Source organism: Ochotona princeps, chromosome 4 (genome assembly GCF_030435755.1).
Source record: "Ochotona princeps isolate mOchPri1 chromosome 4, mOchPri1.hap1, whole genome shotgun sequence".
Classification (NCBI taxonomy): domain Eukaryota; kingdom Metazoa; phylum Chordata; class Mammalia; order Lagomorpha; family Ochotonidae; genus Ochotona; species Ochotona princeps.
The window spans coordinates 32,300,409-32,327,415 of NC_080835.1; the positions used below are offsets into that span (position 1 = coordinate 32,300,409).

Sequence of the window (27,007 nt, forward strand, 5' to 3'; positions counted from 1 at the left end):
CTCTTCACACTTAGTTTCAGGTTTTTCTAGGTGCGTTTGCCTGGGATTTTCTAGTTTGCAGCACCTCCGGAGAATCTACACTGTCAGTTTCTTTTGACTTTGGAATTGGTGCCATGATAAAGTGCAGATCACTTCATTCAGCCACTCTAGTCCTGGGTTCAAATTCCATCTGCAAGTCATCAGTTCCATGGCCATGACCTGAGACTCAGTTTCTGCTTTTGTGAAAGGGGATTGGAGCAACACCTTGAAATGTATTCCTGAGGATTAAATGAATTACCATGCAAGTTTAGCACACAGTGTGTGCCTGGCACATTGTGCTCATAAATTCCCATTGGTTGTAAGAGTCAGGTTGCAAGAACTGAGTTCTCAGGAACTCTTTCCCCTCCATGGCCAGTTGTGTGCTTCAGTGGCAGTGGTGGTGACCTTGGTCACAAGACAAGAGGATGGCAGAGCTACGGTCAGGTGGAGAGAGAACACCAGGGTTACCAGCATTCATGCATCAGGAGGAGGTTGATTCACAATCCAGTAGTTATTTGGAGTACAAATGTGGGAGCCCCGGACTTTCTTTGTGAATGGAGGCCTTAAGGTATGTAGAACAACATTTGTGTTATTTTCTTTTTTTCTTGCTAGGCAAGGCCAGCAGACACAACTAGAGGCTTTTCTTCTTTCAATCAGGAGTCATGGGCAAGGTCATGCATAGAAGCCAGGCAGTTGTCAGGAGAATTCAAGCTTGGGGTGGGGTGGGGTGGGGTGGGGGTGGGACTGGGCTTAGTGTCCAGACCATGCAGCCTGAGATTGGGAGGAACATGACATCTGCTGCCTAAGCACCTCGCCATACTCAAGGCTCCCTTGTACAGTTGGCCAGGGGAAGGGAGGAAGCCAGCATTTTCTCACTGCCATTGTGTTCCTGACAGTTCATCAATCTTAGCTTATCTCATCCTCATAACCTCTCAAGCTGGTTATCACTTTTTTTTTTTTTTTTGTGGAAGAGGAAGAGGAAGAGGAAGAGCAGACTCAGAAGTACCCAAGGGCACACATGGAAGCAAAGTCAGTATTCAAGTCCAAGGTCTTGAACTTCAGAGCCTTTCTCCTTTCATGGCAATGAGGGATTCTTGCCGGCCCAACCAGGAAATCCCTGGCAGCTCCTGGCTTATCATTTACTAGTGTGGTGTATGAGCAGAGGAGACAGAAATAAACTTAGAAGCGGCAGCTCTCGACAAGAATGGCTGAAGAACAGAGAAAACTAAGCCCGAGACTCTTTTCCCTTCACCTTCCTGTCCCCCAAGGCCCTGGGACAGATGCTTGACCTGGAGAGGACAGCCTGTCCTGGTGCCAGCCCCACATGCTCTGTCCCAAAAACAATAGCTGGAAGGGCCCCTTGGAGCAAGTACTTCCTGAAGTGCCCAAAACAGCCAATGTCCCTGCGGCTCAGGAACAATCACAGCTCGTGCCAGCTTCCGTTCCTGCTGTGCTTCGTTTCAGAGTTGGCTTTGCTTTTAGCAGAGCCTCTGGGCCTGTTGCCACAGCTCATGAGCTCCAGCAAAGACAGGTGGAGGTTGAGTGCAGTAGGCCAAGGCTCAGACTGTCCAAATGAATAAGGTTATAGGATAACCTGGGATTTCCAAGTTGAAGCTAGAAGAATAACCTAGATAGTCACTTTTTTTTTCAAGTTCTTGTAAATTAACTGCTTCATTCTTAATCCTGATATTTAGCCTTTTAAAACAAAGAAAAGAATCACAAGGAAAAATTCAATTCTAGACTATCAATTCAGCTGTTCATTCATTAACACAGACTGAGGCCAGTTGGGTGCACTTATTGGGATGCAAGGAAAAAAAATTGTTCAGTATTTATATAGTGATTGATTTATGCGCTTATTTGTTTATATTTAGTCATTTCATAATAAAAATTGAGCCCCTGCCAAGTTCCAGGTGTTGTGAATGTGGCAATATCTGGCTAGCGTGGGTCCTGTCCTCTGTAGCTTCAGGTTAACTGTGGAAAGGGGCAATTGAGGTTCTTGATGTGTGGATTGGTTGCTAGGATGGGTAGCAATGGATAAGGGGGCAGACATGGGAGAGGTAGCTGATACTGAACAAGAGTCCTGGAGAGTGAGGTAAGGTGGCTAGGGCAGAATTAGAAGAGAGGTTGGCGTTGGAAAGGCTGGAGCTGAGGTGCAATGCACATTTCTAAGAAATGTAAGGGAAGTTCATGTAGTTGGATTGCAAGAGGAATAATAGTCTCTAGTAGTTAAAAGTTTAAGTTCTAGGTGAAGCCTGGCTGGATTAGAATCATTGCTGTGCTACTTATTAATGTTGTCTGGTGAAGTTCTCAACGTTATAGTATCTTAATTTTCTCATCTTCAAAATAGAGAGGATGAAAATAATGGTACCCACTGCATGGATTGTAGTAAGGATTGAAATCAACGAACAGGCACGAAGTGTGGGAACTGAATCTGTCATGCAGTAACTGCCATTGAAGTATCAGCTACGATTAGGTGTGGAGTAGGGTACAGCAGGCTTGGAGAAGCAAGCGTGTCAGCTCCATAAAACCTGTAATGATCATTGCCAGACATTAGCAAACCAAGCAGCATCAGGAGGACTCAGTTTCTGCCTACAGAAAGCCTGCAATATTGAGTGGTGGTTTAAAACCTGGACCTTGGGATCAGAGAGCACTGCATTCCAATTTTGTCCTATCTGTGTGGTCTTGGGCAAATTATTTGCCCTCTTTGAGGCTCACCTTTCTCATCTGTGAAATGAGCATAATGATAGTACATTCTTTATAGGGTGAGGCTTAGGATTGATTGAGATAATATATTATAAATAGCATAAAAGACACCGTGTTGGAGAAATGCTAGCTATTATGACAGTTGGTGAGAGATTAAAGAGAAAGACCCATAATACAAGGGAGAATCTCTTATAATAACTAGGATGATGATGCCCTTAGACACTGTGGCTCCAACCCCTCAGCGGTTTCCCATTGCTTGGAAATAAAGATGTACTTAGCTCACTGGCTTTGTCTTCTGCCTTCATGCTCCTGCTCTTTCTCTACTGTTTCCCTACTGTTCTGCAAATTTGCATTCTTAACATTTTCACCTCCAACATTACAGAGCATGAGAAAATGTTATTTCCTGGGTTGGTGGGGTGGAGGAGGTTGGTTCGCTAAGCCTGTTAGAACCAGTCAAGTTCGTGTACTGGTTATACTCTCTCATGACACGGTTTATTTTGACTACTGTCTGTCACACATTTCGACTACCAGTTCCATGAATTGGGGGGTCATGTGTCCTTGACTTATTATTACATTTACAGCACTAGCATGGTCTCCCTTATAAGGAACCAATAAATATTTACTAAGTGAATGAATGAACCTGCATGCAACCCAAGATTGACCTTTTAGAAACAGAGAAGCTGAAACCCGTTCAGGCTCGAGTAACACTCAGCACAATTTTCCAAGGCCCCTATGAGTTCCCAACGTCAAAGCAGCAGACTCTGAGACCCTGTTCATTGGCCTGGACAGCAGTGTAACTGATATGTCCCACTGCAATGACCTGGAGGGCTGATTAAGAGTTTATGTAAATGTTGAAACTTTTGGCAGCATTCATTTTCTTCTGATTTTTGGCATGATTTAAAGCACCGGAATTTTTCAAAAGCGATGGCTTTCAGAGAATGTCCACACCCAATGGTGGAAACCTTAGAAGAATGGAGTGCAAGGGAAAGTTCCTTGGCTGGGGATTAGGGGACTCAGAACAGGTTTTCAAAGACATATGGAGAAAAGATGTCAGTGTGAACTTGTTGCTCTGACAGAAACCGAACTGCTTTTAACCAGCGCATTTCCAAAAGGCTTTTAAGTGATGAGGCTAATGCTGTAGGTTTATAAATAAATGAATGTTTGCAGGCATGCCTCTGTGGTTCATGTGACAGGGCAAACTCTGGGGAGAGGAGATTACTCTTTACATTAACAGCTTAATTCCTGCTTCTGCCTCTTGGTTCAGTGAGCAGGAGCAGAGCAGGCCATAGATGAGCAATTGGGGGGCCATTTCCCCCTAATCTTGACCTTGTGTGTCAGGAACAGTGTTATAGTGGGCAAGATATTAATTCTCTGCCACAATTCATTCATCTGCCTAATAAGATTGAAAAACATCATATGAAATTTTATGAAATCGAGTTGTAATGTCAGTGATAAAAATCTAACCCTGACCCTAACCCTTGAGATGCATCAACCCTCACATGAACACTGTTGATTTTTATAACATATTATGACACTACTATTGCTCATGTTGAGAAACAGAGGGACAAAGAAAAATCTAAACAGCTTGGTCAGGGACATACAACTTTTAAAGAGTGGAGCCAGGATTTGAACCTTGAACCTTTTCTGGCTCAGAAGACAGATTTAATGATTGTGCTATGCTTGACTTCATTTTCAGGCAGAAGGGTGCATATGTAGGGAAAGATTTTTAAGAAGAAAGTAGCCTATTTGTATTCTGGTTGGCCAGGATCTCAACTAAGAGCCTCCAGTAGAAAGGAATGGAGTGGGTCACCATGGTTACTGTCCCCATTCAAAGGTGAGATTTACATTTTTGTGGTTAGCACTGGGGAATGACAGTACTGAGGCCTTGGACTTGGAGACAGATATGGACTTGCATCTAGGCTTGGCCACTTCATGTGCAATTGTTTGGGTAAGTTACTAATTTGATCCAAGGTTCACAGCTACTCTGAAAAATGTAATGATAAAGGTTATGGTGTGTTGTGTGGATAACATGAGAAAATGTCCTGCATATGGTACTCAATAAGTTTCTCTCTTCATTTTTATTGTAGTCTCAAGAAAGGGAATTTCTTTGGTGCCAACCACAGCATGAAACTGGATTAGTATGTTTGTGTATTATCTAGATTCTTCAGGGAGCCTGAATATTAGGCATAAAAATGATTTTCAGATCAGATTGTATGGTTTTGCAGGTTCACTTCCACATCTGCACTTGTCTGCCAATGAACAATTTACCTGGGTCTGAGGTAGATGATCACTTCTCCTGAGGTTTTTCCTTTATTGGATGTAGCATCTCAGTCCCGTTCCAGTGACAAATTGAGATGGACTAACACTAACCTGAGGTTATTAGACTCCATATAGTATTCCTGGACATCACTTCTGTACCAGCTGCCTGAACCCATGGGTTTTGTTTATTTGGCCAAGATGCCATCTGGGAGACTTGAGGAGCAGACAAGGAAGACGTTAGTAAAGTCAGCAGATGAATCTATGAGATCCATGAGGGCTACTTGGACCCATACTCCAAAGAGTTTAGAAACTCTAGGTATGAAGTCTAAATACAAAAGTAAGGTCAGGAGGGATGGGAATTATACATAAAATATGAAAAGCTGGGCTGGACCATATAAGGCTAAGATTCAAGTTTGAATCAGCACAGGCAGTTACATATGACCCTAATATCTGGAAAAGAGGATACTTTGTATGTGAAAGTACCAGGTGGTTTAAAGTTAGGTAGTGTGTTGGGCTTGGACAAAATCCAGATAAAACCTGGAATTTCCCTGGTGGCAAATGTTCAAGTGGGAGTTACATTGTACAGGAAGGAAAACTGACTTCAGTTTTCAGTCCCTGCCTTGCTTGTGTAAAATAGCAGTTGGGTATATTGAAGACTTTTCTGTGGACCAAAAATTATGAGCATGCAATCTTATTTAATCCCTATAGCAAGCCAATTCTATTTGGAACTATTTTTTTTTATTTTTACAAATGAAGAAAATGGGATTTAGGAATGTGTAATGATCAACTGTTGATCAAATAGTCAGAAGACAGGAGAGCAGGACCAGTCACACGTCACTTGGGCTTCTAATCTTGCTACATCCATGTGCCTTTCTTTCCTCTAGCAGAGTACTGGAAGGTTCTTGTGATCTATCTGGTAACAGGTAACTTTGCAGACTGTTGCTTTTCCCCTGACTTGGGGGTTCTTAATGTAACCGGTATGCCACCATTTATGTTGACATTGGTTATCTGAACTTGAAGAGGGCTTCCCACACCTGTATTAGGATTTTAATGGGGAACATACTTCCTGGAAGTAGGCTAGAGGACCTCTAAGTTGTATCATGCAGGTTCCCTCACAAGTGATCCCCCTTCTGATAATGACATTGCAGGACAAATAAATAAGACAATACTTTCTCTTTTCATTGTGTGATGTGCTTGCCCATCATCTACCAATATCCTTTACCTTAAAAAATATGTATTTGTTTAAAAGACAAAGTGACATACAGAGAGATGGAGAAATCATTCATCCACTGGATTATTCTTCAAATGGCTGCAATGGCTGGGTGAGGCCATTCAGGTCTCCCATGTGGGTGGCAAGGAACCCAATTATGTGGGCTATCATTTACTACCTTCGTAGGCACATCACTTGGAGCTGGATTGGAAGCAGTGCAGCTGGGACTCAAAACATCACTCTAATGAGGGATGCCAGCATTGCCAAGTGTTGACATAAATCTCTGTGTCACAGTGTCAGCCCTTTCCCATGTCTTTTAGCATTCAGCTCAGGATTCTGGAAAGGGTCCGTATTTTTCAATGTTTTCCCCAATACTTCATTCTAAGTCAAACTTATGCATTATTATATAAAGCATTAAAGGCTCTGGCCTAATAGCCACAGTGAGGTAAGTAGGAATATTAGATTCCCTTTTATTGAACAGAAAAGTAGATGATTTGGTTCATGCTTTGAAGCTGTTTGTATTGTCACGGTCACAGGTTGATAGAGAATCAGAAGCAGCCCTCTGATCATTCCCCTTTTTCTCTTATAAGTTTAGACAAAGTCTAGGAAACTGGGGTAGGTTTTGGGATTTGGTTATTTAAGGTTGGAAAAAGCGGTTCCTTTTTTTTCTACCTCTCTCTCTCATATATCTATATATATCTATATATCTGTATCTATATCTATCTATATAATTTGAGCTGCCTGCTAAATATCAGAATCATGTTCTTGACAATTGTGGTTTACCCTGATTTTAGAGAACTTGCAGTTCCATGGGAAATGACTCAATGACTAGTGTGATAAGCACTCTCATGGAAGAAGTAACAGGTGTTACAAACACTTGCAAACAGAGCACCACTTAATGAGATCGACGGAGATTTTAAGAAGTGACGACTAAGTTTTGTCCACACTTGTAAGACACTGGTAATGAGAGAAGCTTTCCATGAACTTTGCCATCTGTCAAAGTTAGTGAATTTCTTTAAAGGCATAGTCATAGTTACTGTATTGGAAATGTAAAACACAGCTAAAAATTCTAATAGAAAATTCAATTTTAAAAATAAAAAGATTATCGTGTTTCTTCTCTTCCATCTCCTGTAATGTTAGCTTTGGACAGATCTACCCATGTATGGCACAGTCCCTTGAGGCCTGATTGTGACATGACAAACAAGACTGCATTAAAAGAGGGCATCGGTCATAGGTGAAGGAATTTGAATCTTTGTCATGAAAGAAATGAAATTTTATTTGGAAGGGTTTACAGTACATAAGGCAGAGGCATAGCCACCTAATTCTTGTCTGGGACACAGTAGGCCTCCATCCTCCTCCTCTTTATACAAACACTTCAGATAGAATGCCCTGAATGATGACTCAGAGTCATTAATAACATGACCACTTGTGCAGCCCAAAGATTAAACAGCCAAAAGCCAAGAGTCTGTTGTGTTGAAGTGGTGCTGGGTGGGAAGCACTCTCCCCAGAGACTGGGACAGGGTATGACTTGCCAGAGGAGGGTTTGCAGAATGTTTAGACTGTGACTCACGAAGGTCTTAGATGAGTAAATAGCCCTCTTTCTGCTATGATTGTTGACAGGGCTGGTGACAGCTTACCTTGTCAGTTGCCAAGCAGAATCTGACTCTGATTTTTGACAAGCTCAACTTTTCTAGCCAGCCAAGCCCTCCAGAGGGATCACTATGAACAAAGGCTTGGGCAAAATCAAAAGGTAATTAAGAAATGGGTGATATTTGTAGGCATGGAATCAGAAGAGCAAATGCCTTCTTCCAGCAAGGGACCAGTAATCATCGTGATGGTAGAATGGAAGGAAGAAAGTTTTCTTTTAGGACTTGGAGAATGTTGTCTTGAGTCCTCATGTGGCTACTTGGATAGTCCCACATTTTTCATAAGAGATATGTTTCTAAGAATTCCAGTGGGTTCTTGGCCTGAAATACCATATATATTATATTAAGTACACCAAGTTTCTCATACAAGTTTTATCATACATACTATGATAAAATGTGCATAAATTAAGAACAGTAAGAAATTGATGCTATAATTAATAATAAAACAGAACAATTATAACAATATGTGATAAAAGTTGTGTGAAAGTGATCTTAATATTTATTGTACTGTGATGATGAAGGATAATGCAATATCTCTGTGATGAGATAAAATGAAATGAGGCATTGCGAAATGTTATTAAGATATCATATAAGGCTTAATTGGACACAAACATCATGGTAATGAAATAATCTAACTGGTAACCAGGGCAATTACTAAGTGACTAATGGGTGGGTAGCATGTACAGCAAGTCCTGGACAGCATGGTGCTTGATTTTATCATGCTGGTTAGAGTGATGTACAATTGAAAACTTATGAATTCCTTATATACACATTTTTCTCCTGAATATTTCTGGATCATAGTTGGTCATGTGCAACTAAAACCCCATGAAAGTGAAAGTACAGGTCAGAGGAGATCACCGTATTCTTTAGGATGTATTTGAGTACCAGGAACAAAGAACCTGACTAATAGTAACCTATAATAAACATACTTGATTATTCGATGTAACAGGAAATCTAGAGGGAAATAATCTAAAATTAGAACAGCAGCTCAGTACTGTCAAGTTGCAAACATTTTTTTCATTCTATTTTGTTAAGTAGTTTATTAATTCTTTTGTTGGTTGTTTCATGGGTCCATGACAGTTGCTGTACCTCCAGATACTACAGCAGTATTCAAAAGCAGAAAGGTGCCATGGGTTATGGTCATAAAGTGGCAGCAGAATTTTTTCCCTGTGATGATTACATGATTTCATCACTTCAGGATCAAATGCATCTCAGAATCTTCTTCTAGCTGACTTATTCTTGTACCTGATTGACCAGAATATTATTTGGAATCGGGTCTCATGGTCACATTTAGCTGCAAGAAATCCTAGAAAGGTGAGTATTTGGCAAATGTTAACAAATAGCCAAATAAACAGACCAGTACTGATCCAACAGTGTCCTTCCATCTCTCCTTGCCACCCTGCCTCAGGATTAGACATATTGCTGTCTTGAATAAAACGGATGTCTCATTACTAAGAAAAAAGTTTCTTGGGGAAAGGGAGTAGTTTTTGCCATATATGCGAGGAAAGTCAGACCCACATTATACTAAAAAGATCTATCATATAAAATTAAAAGAAACAGGAATACATTTATTTTCAAGGCAGTGATGTCTTTAGGGATGGGATAGATTCCAAAGACTCTCAGTGTGTGCTCATAGGAGATTGCATAGAAAAAACATATCATTCATCTCTAAGACCTAGGTCAAACTTGCCTGTTTTGGAAGACTTCTCTCATTTTCCAGACAGAACTAGCAAGTTCCCCTTTCATGTTTCCGTTGCAGAGTGGACCTATTTCCATCACCACGCTGAATTCAGATTCAACGGGTATTTATTATATGCTGATTCTATCCAGGCGCCATATTGATGTCTCTATGCATATATTCATGGAGGACCTTTCATGCTTTCAGTTGTCATCATCTAATGGGGATTTGTGGATAATAAGCTCAGGAAAACTTTAAACCTTATTCACCATCCTTTGTGTCCATCTTAGTTTACATCTCCAGTCTCAAATATCTAGCACCTTAATTTTGAATGCTGTTCATGATTTTCAACTTGTGGAAACTCTCCACACCTATGTCCCAGATTTCCTGCTGCCCAGAACATTCTTCTTTTCACATTTTAGGCTTCAGTTTAGATGTCATTTTCTTTGGAACGCATTCCTGGCAACATCAGTCTAGGCCAGATGGTTTTTTCTTTGTGATTTTTTCCTATTCTGAGTATCATAGTTGTTCACTGTGGTGCAACTGCTGGAGTTTCCCATTGGTGAGCCTGATTGCCAGTTCCTGGTACTGTGTCTGATCCAACCTGGTGGATATTTATGGAAGAACTGAGTGAAAAATGTTGTAATATATTATTCAGTATGGAATCCTAATTCAAGTCCAAAGGCACAGCTCTGATTTAGAGATTTCTGAGTACCCCCAGAGGCTGCAGTAGAAGAAAAACTGGTACCATTGTCCTTGTCATTGTGACTGTGGATAAAGCACATCCTCTCCCATGGCATAATTAATTTTCATTCTGGAAAAAGGAGGGAAGAACTCATGTTCATTTAAAAAAAAATTCAAACAACAATAACAACAGGAAAAGTCTCCTTTGTTTTCTTTCCCAAACAAAATATCACATTGAAGACCAAGCTGAGATTATAAGAAGCGATCTGTGTGGACGATGTTGCCCAGTGCCTAGGACACAGCAATAATTCAGTGGATGCTAGTTTCTCTATTATTTCCCAATGCCCATTTCCATTCTAGCATCTGGTTCTATTGTTCTGATTTAAAGCATACCTAAACAAATGGAGTGGAAACTGTTTCTCCAGGTCACTTAGTTACCATAACAGAAGTTTTTTTCTTAATGCTATGTATTTTACCTTAAAAAATAATAGCCTATTTTTTTGTGCCCAATCATTAGAGAGTGGGATTGCTATTGTTCTTTGAATATTTGGGGAAAAATGAAGAACATGGTGAGTACCATTGAGACCCTGAGTGATGGCTGGAGTTTGCTCACACCAGAAAGCAATGTGCAGGTGCTGGTGTTTATTTAGGAACATATAAAAAGGGTTGAGGCTATGGCTGTGAGACAGTTTATGAAACACAAACATGAGGGAAGTTCACCAAATATTAGGCTTGAATTTTTTTTTTTTTTAAAGATTTATTTTATTTTTATTACAAAGTCAGATATACTGAGAGGAGGAGAAATAGAGAGGAAGTGGAGCTGCTGGGATTAGAACCAGCGGCCATCTGGGATCAAGGCGAGGACCTTAGCCACTAGGCCACACTGCCAAGCCCTAGGCTTGAATTTTATAGCTCCTGCAAGAAGCACTATATTTCAGATGACAGTAGAATCCAGTCTTCTAAAGGTAAATAGTCCCTCTTGTCACTTTTGACTGAACTAATCCCCAGGGATATTCATGGGCCTGGTGATTCCTATTCAAGGGTGGCAGCCTCCTCCCCTTGTCTCCACAGCCTCCTGCTGGCATTTTCCAGCCAGAGACAGCAGGACATGGAATGTCAGTTAGCTTCTGGTTATGCAACCTTTCTGATTGAATCATGCCAATTGTGCCACTTGGGGCATTCTGTCCCAATATGGTGAAAATATAGGGAAAAATTGATGTAAAATCATGCCTAGTACAACTTTGTTCAGAATAACCTGAATGAAAATTAACCCAAAATACTGGATAGTAAATGGAAAGAATTTGTAAATTATGGCCCATTCAGATAATAGGAAGAAAGACATCCCAAAGACCTTTGTATAATGTAAGAAAATGCTTACACATGTTAACCAAGAAGAAAAAAAAAGATGCACGACACACATTTGTATACTTTGCTTAATCTCTGCATTGTTGGGAAATAACATCACAAAGTTACTTGTAGTTGTTCCCAGGTGTTAGGATTATGGGAAAAGTTCTCCTCCCTTTTCTTTCAAGTTTTTAAAGGTTTATTTATTCATTTGAATGGCAGAGTTACACACAGAGAAAAAGAGACACAGGGAGAGAAAATTTCATTCTCCAAAATGGCTGCAACATGCATGGCTAGACCAGACAGAATCTAATATCCAGGAGTGCCTTTCTGGTCTCCCATGTGGGTATGGGAGTCCAAGGACTTGGGCCGTTTTCTGCTCCTTTTTTTAATGGTTTATTTATTTTTTAGCTTGCAATTCAGAAATACAGAAAAGAGAGAGAAAGGAAGAAGAGAGGTGTCTTCCATTTGTTGGTTCACTCTCCAAATGACTTCAATGGCCAGAGCTGAGCTGATCTGAAGCCAGGAGTCAGGAGCTTCTTCCAAGTATCCCACATGGGTGCTTGGGCTCAAGGACTTTACCATCTTCCACTATTTCCCAGGCCATTAGCAAGGAACTGGATTAAAACTGGGGCAGCTAGGGCTTGAATCAGCACCCATAAGAGATTAACTTGATACATCCTGGCATTGGCCCCAAGAAGCAACTGCCTCCCTATGGGGGGATGGAATCCTTGTCTTCTGCGTGACAGGTAGGGATACTCACTACTATACTGATGAGGACAGCCATCCTCCACTATTTTTTCAGACACATTAGCAAAAAGCTGGATAAAAAGTGGGGCAGTCGGAAGTTGAACTGGTGCCCATATGGGACAAAGACAGCAACTTTATTCCCTATGCCACAGTGCTGTCCACTTCTCATTTTTTTAAACGATTTAATAGGATCATATTCAGATATCTTGAGTTCGGAGCCAGACTGACTGGCTTTGAGCCTTGTCCCCTCCTAGCTTGCCACATTTCCTCTCTGTCATGTGAAAGTAATAGTCACTCCCTATTTGTAAGGGTGGATGTTGGTATTAAACAGACAGACCAGGAAAGGGCTTGAAGCTGCATTTTTGCTTTCTGAACACTCAAGAGATGCCAGCTGGCATTGTTATTTTCAGGTTAAAAATTATTTCCAGAAAAACAAACAACTTTTTAGAGACACACATAGCCCATTCTCCTACTACCACAAAGATTTACCCTAAAGGGTTATGTGACAAAGTTTCTTTTCCTATTTCTTAATCACCCATGATATTTTGGAAGAGGGCAAGCTATCAGCAGGTAAAAGCATTTTGAATGAAAATACTTAGTTCTTTTTGGAGTAAAATTCAAGACCTCAGCTTTCTCCTCTGTTGTTAACAAGCCCTTTTCTTCTGTCTTCTTTGAACTCCACTCTCATTTTTTCAGCACTCCTTGGAAGTAATCTTAGGTAATATCTGCATCTTTACTAATAATATATCAGTTTGACTACATATGACTGAACAGAAAGCCGATGAAAGTGGTATAATGGAGTGTTTTAGTGATTGATTCATATATAAAAAATTGCACGCTTAGTGGCTTAAAATGACTTGCACTGGTTATCTCATGTAGGAGTCTGTTACAGGTCTCACAAGCTAGGCTGATGCCTTCTCACCTGGAGTTTACATGGGGAAGAATTCATTTCCAAACTCCTTCCTGTTGTTGAAACAATGTGTTTATTTGCAGTTGTAAGACTGAGGGTCCTGGCATCTTGCTGCTTGGATGCCATTCTCAGCTTATAAGGTCCTAGTAGTTCCTGGGAGCCTTCCTTAGTTGCTGGAGGCCACTTGCAAGTCTTTGCTACATGGGATTTCCCAGTAAGGCTTTTGACTTCATGAAGTTGGTAAAGAGAGTCACTAGAATAAGTCTACCAGCCAAATGCAACTCTACATGTTAACACAATCACAGGCGGGAAATGTCCCCCATCTATATCATTTCTCATTATAAGATATATGTCATTGGTTCCATACTCAAGGAATCCCTGGACTCAGAACTCCAACCGTGGAAAGAACTGTAGGATCTGTGATCTGACTGTGGAGTGCATGTGTCTGAACTGGGGCTCCTCAGTGGCCTCAATGGACAGCATACCCAGATGCACTCAGATGATACGGCAGTCCATTGGAGTGTGCAGAGGACATTTGGTACCGTAGCAGAGGAAGGAGGGCAGAACAAACTGGTCAGCTACCCCAGGCAAGTTTTGACAGCAAATATCTGGTCAAATGTAGACTCTAAGTTTGATTATGTCAGTCAATGGACCTTGGAAGGATTTCTTCACCCTTGGATCATGAGATTGACAGCATTTCAGAACACTGAAACCACTTGAGCAGAACTCTCAGAACATGTTCCATATCAGGCACCCTGGGATGACATCAGGTGACTGTTCCCCATCCCTAGGTACTGAGGCAGTTGGGAAGCTGGTTGTGGGTTCTCCTGCTTATTACCCCTTCCCCCTGGATACAAGAAGAAGAAAAAGAAAATTTGGAAGCATTGTGTCTCATCCACTTTCCCTTAATCCTCAAGTCTTCCCACCCTAATCAACTATGCAGACATTATCAAAAGTATATAAAATAAAAAAAGAAAACATAAAGTCATAGAGGGAGTCATTTTTGAGTCCATCCACTACAACTTGAAAGAGTTCTATGTTTTCATGGTAGTAAGAAACCTGAACACAGGGGCCCGGTGGCGTGGCCTAGCGGCTAAAGTCCTCGCCTTGAACGCCCGGGATCCCATATGGGCGCCGGTTCTAATCCCGGCAGCTCCACTTCCCATCCAGCTCCCTGCTTGTGGCCTGGGAAAGCACTTGAGGATGGCCCAATGCATTGGGACCCTGCACCCGCGTGGGAGACCTGGAAGAGGTTCCAGGTTCCCGGCATCGGATTGGCGCGCACCGGCCCGTTGCGGCTCACTTGGGGAGTGAAACATCGGATGGAAGATCTTCCTCTCTGTCTCTCCTCCTCTGTATATCTGACTTTGTAATAAAAATAAATCTTTAAAAAAAAAAAAAAGAAACCTGAACACAGATAGACTGAGGTTGTGAAACCATCTCTATAGTGACAATCATGGCCTAGGCTCTACACTGCTTGTTTTATGTCCTTCACCCTCTTGTTCATAAGATAAGTGATTCTCTGCTTAGCTTCACGTACTGTTTAAAGTGTGAAGAAGGCAAAAGGAAAAGAGACATATGCCAGCTGACTCGTTGCATTCTTAAAATAGATGCTAGCTGTCCTATCCATACTCATATCCCGCTGCCTCTTATTGGCCTTGTAGTCACCACGTGCTCATGTCTATTTCAGAGGTCACTAGGAAAAGTACATGAAAACACTTAAGAAACTATATCCATTAGGACCCTTCTTCTCCCAAACGCCAGATTTAGCTGGTATGTGTCTTCTGCTCTCCAATACTTGGACCCATGGGTTAAAGCTTCAGTGGAAGGTCAGCTTGGGAACATGTTTCAAAGCCTGATGAAAAAAAAAAAATGGTGAAAAATCCTTTGTGCAGTGTCTAGCGCATAACAGCTTCTCAGCCAATGTTGCCTCTTTTCTTTTTTCTCCATTTTCCTCTGTGTTGCTGGGATCTCTGGGTTGCAGTGCTCCACACACAGCAGCACCTTCACAGTTAATTGCCTTGACAAGCAGACAAGTCTGTATTTGGAGCCTCAGAGGAAAGTTTATGAGGCAGGAATGTAATAGCCCCAGCTGGAACGCTGCCAGGGGACTAGCAACTGCAACACCCTTATTTGCTCTGGGGAGGAGCAGCTTGGAAACTTTTTATGAGATTCCAGAAGCAGCAAGGTCATCAGTTTTATGGCCATGCTGCCTCGTTTGTAAATACAGCCTTAGAATGATAATGTTTGGGCTCCTTGACAAGAACAAGGCTGGTGTTAGCTCCTTTGGAGCAAGGGATAATAAAATAAATGATATTTTGTTGCATGTGACTGCCAGCTATTCGAAGCAATTTTAGATCCCAAGAAAAACAACAACAACAAACCAGTTGTATGTCTAGAGAGCTGAATTTTCAAATTGTCTCCCCATAAACTCCCATGTGTGTCTGTGGCAGGCCATCTTACTTGCCAGGTCTCAAGCAAGGCAACGTGTATTGATTAGCACCCCCTCCTCCCCATTTCTGAGCCAGCTGCAAATGTCTGGAGGAAGGCTTTGGGTCAGATCTGTGTGCTGTGATTAAGTCAAGGCCAGGGAGGAGGGCTGTGTCCTTGCCAGGCTCCGCATGTTCTTGTAAGGAGGAACTACCCTCTCCGGTGACACCTGGGCCCCTCTCTAATTATTTACTCGATCATGATTTTTACTATAGGTGAATATTTACCCAGGCCCAGGAAATACTCATCCATTGTCTGGCCAGCTATGAGGGTGTGCTCTGAATTGGAATTACTCATGGGTGCAGGGTCAGGCCATCTTAGGGATTTATTTCTCTTGAATAAACTACAAGGCAATATAGGCGGAGGGGCAGCCTGTGTGTATGTAAGGTTTAAGGAACCAAATGGACAGTGGAAGCAGGAAGTGGTATAGAGGTGGGAATTTTCATAAATGGATGAAATTCTACTTTGTAGGAACACTTCCTGGCAGTTAATATATTTTTAATATCTGTTGAGTGAAAAAACATGTGACTATTTACTTAACTCATGTTTATCGAATGCCTACTGTTTGTCCTAAAGTCTGGTGACACTATGCAGAAATTGACAGACATAATGTGTACCCTCCTAGAACCTGAATTCTGGAAAAGAGTACAGACAATAAATAAATGAGTGTGCAAGATATAATTAACAGTGATAGATGCTGGGCATTCAGGGAAAGTATGACAGAAAATTGGACATTTAGGTGGGCCTTGACAAATGAGTAGAATGTTGACTGCCTTACAGTAATGATGGAGTATCCTACAAACATCCATTTGGAAATACTTACAGAACTTGCATTGTAAAGCTGGCATCAAGTTTAGATAAGAACATCTTCCTGAAGAGGTGATATTTGAGCTAAAACTTAAATGCGGAGGAGGCACTCATCATGAGCTCTCTGGGAATGTGAATTTCTAGCAGAGAGAACACATTTCTGGAAGGTGTAAGGTATTGAGCACTTCAGCTGATGTGTGTGTGTCTAATTTTTGTTCTAGAATTTGAGTAAATATCTGGAAACAACAAGAAAATAAAAATTTATATGTGGATTAGTAGTCATGTTAAAAGCAAGGGAGGTAATGGAATGTTTCCTTTCTGAACAGGTGGAATTTGGTCTGTGCAGTGAAACTCCTGGCAGCTTGTCATCTATGCCTAAGGCAAGCAAACCACAGAGTTGTTCTCTAAAGAAACAGGATAGCCCTACAGGAATGACTTCCCTGTTGGGGAATTTTGGGGATCCCCCAGTGCAGCGGCAGCTCTCTGCTGATGACCTTAAAGGGTAACTATATAGCAAATCCCAGACTTCCCAGGGTAAGAAGAGCTCCCAAGCAACCTTGTATGGTCATGTTTGTAAATAATAGCAAACTTCACTAGTTATGTGAACAACATTTGCCATACTAAAGAATATAATTTTTATAAAATTTATTAATTTATTTGGAATAGTAGCAGAGTAAGGAGAGAGAGAGAGAGAGAGGGAGAGAGAGAGAGATTTTCCATTTGGTGGTTCATGCCTCAGATGGATGTAGTGGCTAGGATTGAGCCAGGCCGAAGCCAGGAGCCAGGAGTTTCATCTGGGTCTCCCACATGAAATGACAGGCCTGGATGCTTGGGCTGTCTTTTACTACTTTTTCAAGATCATTTGCAGGGAGGTGGACTAGATATGGAGTAACTACGACATGGTTGCAACTAAGACCTTTTGTTACAGGTGCAGCTTTGCCCACCATGCCACAGTGCCAGCCCCATGAATATTTTCACATAGTTAATTGCTGACTCATGAAAGTCTAGCCTAAGGACTAAAAGTTACAGGGACTTTGGCAGCCAACTGGCTTTTGCACTTGACAGAGCTGAAAAATTTTCAGAGTAAGGTTTCTGACACTATCCAGAAATGCACTGATAGCACTGAAAGACAAAAGATCTTCAGTATACCTCTTTACCTACATGCCTACAGTGTATTATAATTAACCATTGAATGACATTATATTTTATAGTGTTCTGAGCCTTCAAAGTGTTACTTTGTTAAATCTAAACATGTAGCACATATCCTAATTTAAGAACAACTGTTTTGCTGTAAATGAACTTTTGAATTTGTTACAAGTCTCAAGCAAATGGAAGTAGTCTGAATACCTGAGTCATCTGAACTACAGGTTGAGTGGACTCCAAAGCATCACTACACATGGGCAGCAGGTTCTTCGGTTCTTTTCTCACCCAATGGCAGGTACCATCTGCATGGGATTTACTGGTTATCATTTGAGTAATTTGATTTGAGGTTTTGGGAATCCACCATACCTGTACAGAACCAATTTAGAGATGATGATGTCGGTGTCTTCAGAAGAAAGCCCTGGACTTCCTTCAGGTACTCTTGGAGGATTGTCTACAAGGTTATAGAAGTCTTGGATAATAAAAACCTGGAGTTAAAACTACATTCATATGGAGTAAAAAAAAAGGTGTAAGAGGATCTGAACGATGGTAGATGAAAGAATATTGAAAGCCAAAAGATGCTCTCTTTTTTGAAACTTGATGCCAGCTTTACAATGTAAGATCTGTAAATATTTCCAAATGGATGTTTAGAGGATACCCCATCATTATTGCAAGGCAGTTAACATTCTGTTCATTCGTCAAGGCCCACCTAAATGTCCAATTTTCTGTCAAACTTTCCCTGAATGCCCAGCTGGAAGTAATCACATATTTCCACACGTTTTCACTGTAGTGTACTCAAATCATATTCTTTCTCTCTATGCTTTATTTTCTGGTAGCCCCTAATGCTGTGCAGCACTTCACGGCTTCCAAGTGATTTTTATATGCATTTTGTCACTTCATTTTCAGAAAGCTGTTACACACAAGAATAGCGAAATATAGCCCAGAGTTAAGAGATTGCAAGTAGAGTGACCTCATAAGTTGTGTCTATACTTTGGCGCCATGATATTCGAAGTCCAGTAGTCAAGGGAGCATGGATCATTATAGATGGAAAAGAGTCATAGCTCAGGATTCCATTATATTAAAAAAATCTACAATATTAGTAGAGACAGTCCTACAAAGATCACAGGAGTCAAGCAAACATAGTTTAATCAAGACATAAAATGGGATTGCAGTTTCAGCTATCTATGAGTACAGGGCAGAATCAGGATTTGGGTCTAACATAGGACCCAGGGAGTGATTATGTGTCTTTTGAAGTTACAGAATTGTTGACATAACCACTGAAAATAGAATTCAGTATATTACATCAAGGCCACTAAAATCTCTGATAATTTGTAGCCCCTAGAATGCTGGGATGACAACTCTATGTGTCTTTGGATGATTTAGTAATTTTCCTAGTTTTTATGAAAAAGATCATCCAGGAAACCTGAATCTTCAAATGTCATGTCCAAGCAAATCTTTGCAACATGACTGCAGTTAACAAGTATGATAACTGTCTGTTTTACTGGGTAAACACATTTCAATTTCCTGGAACTTTTACATATTCAAGTGTTTCAAAATAGTCAAAACCATAACATAAATATTTTTGTATTATGAGCCAGGCCATATTCAGTGTTTCCTCTATATTTGTAATATATAAAGGAACTTGACCTACTAAAATGATAGTGACATGTTTAAAATGTGTGAGTGGGGGGCAGATATTTGGCATAGCAAAGATGCCACTTGGGACACCCACATCCTGTATTGGAGTGCTTGGTTTGAGTTATTTCTTCACTCTTGGCTCCAGATTCCTGCTACTGCATATTAGAGCAGTAGGTGATGGCTCAGCTTCTTAGGTCCCTGCTGCTCGGGTAAGGGCCCGAACTCCCGGCTCCTCAATTTGGCCTGGGCCAGCACCACTGCTGGAGGCATTGAACCAACAGAGGAGAGATCTCTGTGTTTGTCTGCCTTTCATATAAATAAGATAAAATAAAAAATTTGTAACTGACAAATTATTGAGATAACTTGAAGTAAAAAAATCTTGTCATTCATAAGATCAACTACTTGAGAACAATTTTTGATCAGGCAATTAATGCCCTTATGGTGAAATTGAATTTGTAAATGCAGTTTAAATTATTTGAAGGCATGATCTGAGTTTGTAAATGTAACCAAATGTTGTTTAACAGCCCTTGAAAAGTGATTTAAAATGTTGTAGTTCATATTTGTTCCACTTAGAAACAAATAGAATTTATAAGATATAAATAAAATCCCAGGAGAAAAACAATGTCAATAATATCTGTCAAGTTAAGCTGACATCTTGTGCTTTGATTGCTGTCTAGAATCCTTGTCTGCAACCTTGCAGAACATCTGTCTACCTTGTACTTGCACAGCTCTTTGTTTACAGGAGCATTGAGCCAGTGATTATAAGGTAAACAGAAAGCATGTTACTGCAAAAAATTAAAGGAAAAAAAGGAATGAGGAGGAAAGGAAAGAGGGAGCAAGGAATATCATTATATTCTTAAAAGTAAGAGAAATAGATCTGCCCCAAAACTTATAAAACTGTGTATTTTTTAATAAATTGACAACTCAAATACTGGTTTATCAAAGGCCTTTGCAATGCACAAAATTTACTTTCAAAGCATGATTGAACAGATTCACAGAGGTGACCTCCCAAGGTCATATGGCTGATGAAAAGTGTGGTCATGCTGTAAGCTCAAGGTCTAGTTCCTACATCCCTCAGTCAATTCTTGCTGCCCTTTGGTCACATTTTCAGTACTTCTATTGTAGCCTTGGACGTGGATTATTTACTTATCCTATTTTTGACTATTGTTGGGCCCCAGCTGCTAACACAAACTGGGGTGGATATAGGGGAACTAAACATATGTGTCAGGTTGAAATAGTTGTAATCCATAAACAGTCTCTCAGAACAATAGCTGGTTGATGTTGGGGGTTGCATGTAGTCTAATATCTTGCTGTGACACTGCTTAACTTTCAGCATCTGCAGCCATGGACTACAGGGGCCCAAGTTCTAATGAAATGCATATAAATGAGCTCTGTGTTACTGGCCTTAATTAACACCATGGACATTATTTCTTCTGCTCTAAGGATAATAATAAAAATTCTTGCTGTGCCAATGAGACTGCTGTGGTCCAGCCTCTGTTCATTTCTCTAAATTCTTGCTCCACCCGCTCTGAGAACTTTTGCTTTCATGGAAACTCTTTGAACAAGCCAATATCTTCCTTAGATGTAGTTATGTCTCCATCTTGGGTACAAATCTTTATCACTTAATCTTTTTGCTAGATAGAAGTTATATGCCTGTGTTTTTATTTATAGTTATTTAACGCTTGCTTCCCAGAATACATCTTTAGTTTTGTGCACTTCACTAGCTCTTCTTATCATCATGCTTGTTGCATCAAGGATTAATGCATTTTTCCTTTTTTATTGTTATTACCACATACTTATCTGCTATTGAGAAAGCTGCTTTGGATCGACTTTATGGTGATCTTTTGGACTGGCCTGATCTCCATTGAGCTGGGAAGGATTTTGGATGAAATAGTAACAGACAGATAGGGGACATGATGTCTATGATTTCTTCCAGGCCAATGAACCTTTTGCTTCAGAAAGGCTGTTTGTCACTTTGCTTTAGCCATTGCTTTTATCATTCTTCTGGAAGAGAACCGTGGCGGTCCCTTTCTCTCTCTTTCTCTCTCTCTCTCCCTCTCTTTTGCGCTCTCTCTCATGTGTGTGTGTGTTTGAGTGTATGAGTACGTGTGTGTGAGAGAGAAACACAGAAAGATAAACACATATATAAACACACACACACACACACACACAGAGATAGAGAAAGGCAGACCCAGTGTGACAACATGCAAGGTGTTGGAAAATTACTCAGAGAGACCCCTATAGAAAACTTTGTTTTCCTCTTTGCTTAATTCAAGTAAGCACCATCTTTGTTGTGCAGGGGAGTGGGTCAGCAAAAGAATGTCAAGCCCCTAACTTCAATGAGTTTTGCATTTTCAAATGATGGATTCATGATTAAACTCTAATAGCTCAAATGCACCCTCCGTGAAGAATGCCAGCCCTGACTGGTAATTCTTGTTCTTTTTAATCCCTCCCCCTTTATTTTTCAAAGATCTATTCAAAATCCCTGAAACCACAACCACAAGCGAAGGATTGATGACATTCTGTGATGACGTGGTATGAGACACATGGTGATGGTGAGTCCATTCTACACACTAAATAAGGAGAGAACACCAAAGAAAATCCTGCTGGAGAGACAGATTAAAAAAACAAACAAGCAAAGAAACAACAATAAAAAACACCCCCAAAACCAAAAATACAAAGCCAACAAACAGGCAAAAACCAGGATCGTTGCTTAATTCTGTGGAGAGAGTAGAGTAACTCTGACCTGCAAAGAGACACTGTGAGCTCACTGGTGGCTCTCATTCAGACTTTTGGATGTGGGCTGATCTTCTGGAATTAAAAGATAATATTTGCCAAGCTTTTCCTCCTTAAAAATGTTCCCTATGGCCTCCAGCCTCTACTTACCTCCTTGCATAGCAATATCAGCACTTATTTACTACTCATGGTGGAATAGGTGCTATGAATTCCTGTATTAACTGTGGTACTTCCCAACAACCCTGTGACATACGTGACTGCTGCCTCTATTTTCCCTGCCAGAAATCTCAGCCAGGAGAGTTTTGTAATTTGCCTGGTAATATCATTAGAAGGTAGCAGGACATTCTTCTAAAGGGGGTCTGTGACTTCCAAAGTCTGTTTTTCTCCTGCATCTCAGAATCTGATAGAAATCTAGGGAAAGAGAGGGAGAGACAGAGACAGAGAGTTCAGTGTCTAGTCTTCCCTCTTCCTTCCCAGGGGCTCCTCTTCAGGAAGGTTCCCTCAGAGTGCTTGTTTGCTCTGCTTCTACCTTTCTAATTCCTGTTTATATTCAGAAGCCAGGCTGATTCTCCTTGCAGATATGTCAGTCCCTGTAAAAGCAACCAGCTGTCTCCCAGCCCTTCCCCTTACTGGTGATAACATCTCCATTTTCACATACTGAGAGCTCTGTTTTAAGACCCGGGGTGACTGGTTAGTAGTGAATCAATGAAGTTATCCAATAATGACCTAAAATGGAATTTGAAAGCCCACTGGGGTGAGGGGGTTGAAATGTCCAGGAATATGTTATTTCAGTGTTCTGTTTATCTTTCTGTGTGTGTTTTTAACATACTCAAATTGATATTTCTTTGGTTGACTAATGGGTTTCAAGTAACCATGTTAGATGGGAATAAGGGAGAGTAGAATTTAAGAAAACAGTTTCATTATCCCTGTGATGAAATGATTGAGCTAAGCATGTGGGTGGTGAGATGGGTACAGTGAGAGGAGGCACTCTGAAAAAAAAGCAATAAAATTTGAGTTCTTTTAAAACTGCATTAGCTAATGTCAGGACAATTATTGCTTATGTAATAGAAGTATCTCAGCATTCCACAGTGCAGAGACTTCTAGCATGTGTCTTGGTTGTCCCTCTTCCATGGCCAAGACTTTTCAGTGGTTTCCAAACCGGGGGACTTCAAGTTACTGGACTTTTTCTGGATTGCTTCATTCATGGGAGGGAAGCTTGGCAAGGGTGGCTTGACATATTCCTATTAAGTAAGAAACAATGTTTATTTGACATCATAAGATCTTATTTATTTAAATTTTAAACTTTCTTAGTCACTCAAGTAATTACAAATATTTACTTGGGTTTTATATACTCTATGATTAAAATGTTTCTTTCACTTCAACAACTGAATAAGATTTAGACTACATTTTGAAATTGTTATTATAACAATATCATCTCCCTGAAGCTACAATTTTGTAAAAATTCTCCCTTCATTGTTCCAATTTATTGAGCTCACATTCATTTAATTGTATGAATGAACCAATATTTAGTTAATGAATCTTTTATTTTTGAGCTTTTTGATGGATTGTCATGTTTTGATATTGGAAGCATTTCTGTGATAAATTTAGCATATATGTACACAGAATTTATTTCCAGGAGAAACATTTTCAGAAATGGCACTTCCAGTTCAAAAATAGAAATCCCACTTTTGAAAAACTTTAGATTTCTTTTTCGAAATTTTAGATTATTTTTTACTTCACGTGGAAGTCTGCATTTTCCCATACTCTTCATATTTTTTGACCCAGTAATGTGTGTGTGTATATATATAGTATATATATAGTATATATTAAGAAAACAAAGTTGGCTGCTTTAAAGTCTCTAGGATTTTTTGCACTTGTCTTGATGAGCATGCGTGAGGTGTGGTAGGCTGTTGAGAATATAAATATAAAATCAACCATTGTCTGCAAGAAACCCAGTGCCTAATGGGGGAATTGAGCACACAAAGCTAAAGCATGTGGAAAAACACTGGCAGCCTGGCGTGGCTGGAATGAAGCATGTGATGGGTGGCGGGGTGGAGAAAGAGGGACAGAAGTGGAACCCTCAAATTCTTCCCCAGCTTGGGCTGTTCCTTTGTCTGTGGATAGGCACAAAGGCTTTTGAGAAGGAATGTGTTATGAGCACATTCAATTTTGAAAACCTTTCTTTCCCTGTCTTTATTGACCCTTGGTCTTTACCACATGTCCGCATCTGCTTCCTTTGGAAAGTTAGAAGATGAAGTGGAGAGAATATATTTTCATTTGTGTCTGCATGGATTGATAACTTCTTAAACTTAAAAAAATGGGACTGGAGAAGCTATCCCTTGTGTATATGCTCATGAGACACCCCAGTGGGAATTTAAAAATAAAATAAGTAAAGATTTAATGCAAAATTAATACATATTTTACCTTCCTCACCCCCCTCTGGAACTAGAAAAGAAAAAAGGAGACTGATTTTGGAAAGTTGCTAATTTAGCTTTTAAAAAATATTTTTTTATTTACATTTGAAATCTCACCTTAAATCACTAATAATAGTCTGACTCATGGAATTGAATATTGTATGTTGTTTTATATATATATAGATGGATCAATTTTACTGTTCGGTGAAGATGCTATATCAGAAATCTGTCAAATTAGTTATTTGGATATTGAAGAAGAAAGAAAAAAAATCAAAGGAAGAAAAGTTAAAAAAAGGGATGGGATTGTCATGGTTGTATAGCACACTAATCCTCTGCTTGCAGCATTTGCATCCCATTTAGACGTTAGTTCTAGTCCTGGCTGATCCACTTCCCATCCAGCTCCCTGCATATGACTTGGGAAAGCAATGGAGCATGGCCCAAGACCTTATGCTCCTGTACCTACATGGGAGACCTGGAGGAAGTTCCTGGTTTCTGGTTTTGGATCCACTCATCTCTTGCCATAACATCCACTTGAGGAGCAAAACAGGGGATGGAAGATCTATTTCTCTGTTTCTCCCCTTCTCTCTATGTAGCTCAGTCTTTAGATAAAAAAATTTTTTTTTTTTTTAAAAAAGAAGGAAAAAAATGGATGGCCATTAAAAGCTTGGGCTTCTTTAAATCCTTTCCTGAAGCAAGGATTTCTCTGAGAAAATTTTCTACTCCTCCATGAAGTGATAGAAACAGAATGGAGCTTATAGAAATCTGATAATTACATTGAATTTTTGTGTCTGTAAGTTGTGTAGAAGGCAGCTCAAGGGCCATAAAGCTCTGGCTGTGAGCTGAGTCCAGAGGAGGCACATCCAAACCTGGAGCCCTGTGCCCTCTATTCTTTTAGTTCCTAGGCAGAAAGGTGTACTCCTGGACCCTGGGGAGGATATAATATTAGGTAACAGACATAGAAATGCTCCAGAAAAGGAAACAAAACTCCTTTTAAATGCCTGCCTTCAGCTCTCTAGTCATTAGGGAGTTACGAAAGTAAACCACATTGAGGTACCACCTAACTCCAATCAGATTGGCCTATATTCAGAACTCTACTAACAACACCTGCTAGTGTGGATGCGGGGAGAAAGGTACCCTCCTTCACTGCTGGTGGGAGTGTAGGCTAGTAAAATGACTATGCAAATCAGTATGCAGAATGCTTAGAGAATTACAAATAAACCTGACATTTGACCAAGCTATTCCGCTCCTAGGAATATACCCAAAAGAAATGAAAACTGTATTTGAGAAGGGGATCTGTAATCCTATATTTACAGCATCACAATCTGAAATAGCAAAGACATGGAAATAATCCAGATGCCTGTGCAAAGAGGAGTGGTTAAAGAAACTATGGTAATCTACTCCATGGAATATTACTCAGCCATTAAAAAGAATGAAATTATACTATTCGCAACTAGATGGTTTCAACTAGAGACCATTATGCTCAGTGAAATAAGTCAGTCCCAAAAGGGCAAATACCATATGTTCTCCTAATATAAGGAGGCCATCATGCAAATTGTAAGTTCAATAAACCTTTCCATTACTGTTTTATGCTGCATCGCATGTGTTTTGATGTTTTTTATTTCATTTTCATTTCTTCCAAACACTTTCTTTTCTCTTGTGGAATTTATTGCTGGCTCTTGGATTGCACAGTGGCATCATTTTACACAAAAGCCAAGAGGCCTTTGTGTTTTCTTTTCATCACCCGTGCATTGGTTATTCAGTGGCACATTTTTTTCAGCTCCTTGGTGCTGTAATTTGTTGTTGTTAACTTCATACCTGTTACTGACCTTATTTTGTGTCTTTTCAAGGGAATGTATAGTGATGGAGCAGTAGAGACTACCATATCCAGATGTGAAAATACATTGCAATATGCACTCCTACTTCCAAATCAAAGATGGACTCCCGATGAAACTGTTAGAAATGTGCAGATAACAGGATGCTGGTCTGCCTGAACATTGTCTGTACCAACAATGTTCGGACACACTTAAATAACAGATTGATGGAATTATAACTCCTTATGAAGGACTATACTATTTTTTCTTTTTTTTTTACTAATTATTTTGCATTATGTGACAGTTTCATAGGCTCTGGGAATCCCCCCACCCCTCCCCACGCCCCTCCCCCCTGGTGGATTCCTCCACCTTGATGCAGTATTACAGTTCAAATTCAATCAAGATTCTTTCCTTGCAAACATATACCAAGCATAGAGTCCAGCTACTTATTGTCCAGATGGGTTGAACAGTTTCTTGGGGAGACCATTTCTGGTCCAAAGTTAGAGCTGGTAGAATATCATCCCAGTCAATTAAGAGGAAGGACTATGCTATTTTAACATTATGGGGAAAATCAATCAGGGGGTGGGAATTTGGGTGGAGGAGAATCCCAGACTCTATAGAATTATACCATAAAATTTAAATTCAAAATAAAAATTGAAAAAATGCCTCCCTTCACAAAAATGATTGTTGCTGCTTGATTTAATTTACCATAACACACTGAGACATGCACATGGCTCAGTAAAGCAGTCATCTGTCATCAGGAAGGAAA

At 40.2% G+C, this 27,007-nt stretch overlaps 1 long non-coding RNA gene across 1 annotated transcript; it reads left to right on the forward strand.

Annotated features, from left to right (window-relative positions):
- The first annotated feature begins 246 nt into the window (after positions 1-246).
- On the forward strand, positions 247-26,491 carry LOC131480075 (uncharacterized). The gene is made up of 3 exons (XR_009245236.1): positions 247-586; positions 21,748-21,832; positions 26,275-26,491. It is a non-coding gene; the product is annotated as an uncharacterized LOC131480075 (long non-coding RNA).
- Positions 26,492-27,007: the final 516 nt, after the last annotated feature.